We start from the raw sequence: 403 nt of genomic DNA, 5'->3' as shown, positions 1-403 counted from the left end.
CTCGTCACGAAGCAGACACCCACATTGTTCGACTCTGACACTTGCGAATGTTTAATTGTTTCTTCTCATTCTACATATCTCCTTTTTTATCAGGTGAGCTTCCTCAGGGCACGAAGGTGAGTGTGTATAAGGAGGGGGGGGGGGGTATATAATAGTTTTTGTGCACTTAAAATCACGCACGTTATAGTCATGCATGTACGTATGGTCATGCATGCAGATATAGCCATGCGTGGGTGCACACAAGCACAAATATAAAATGTATAGGTAGTATATATGCACATGCAAGCAATTAATGATAGAAGTAGTAACTACAGACACGGATGCATTCGTACGAAGGTATGGTAATAAATGCATGAGTAGTTCTGTATGTGCATATGTACTTAGGGAGACACGAGAATGGAAG

Source organism: Penaeus monodon, chromosome 33 (genome assembly GCF_015228065.2).
Source record: "Penaeus monodon isolate SGIC_2016 chromosome 33, NSTDA_Pmon_1, whole genome shotgun sequence".
NCBI classification, from domain to species: domain Eukaryota; kingdom Metazoa; phylum Arthropoda; class Malacostraca; order Decapoda; family Penaeidae; genus Penaeus; species Penaeus monodon.
The sequence above is the reverse complement of the archived record's forward strand: the minus strand, read 5'-3'. Positions refer to the sequence as shown.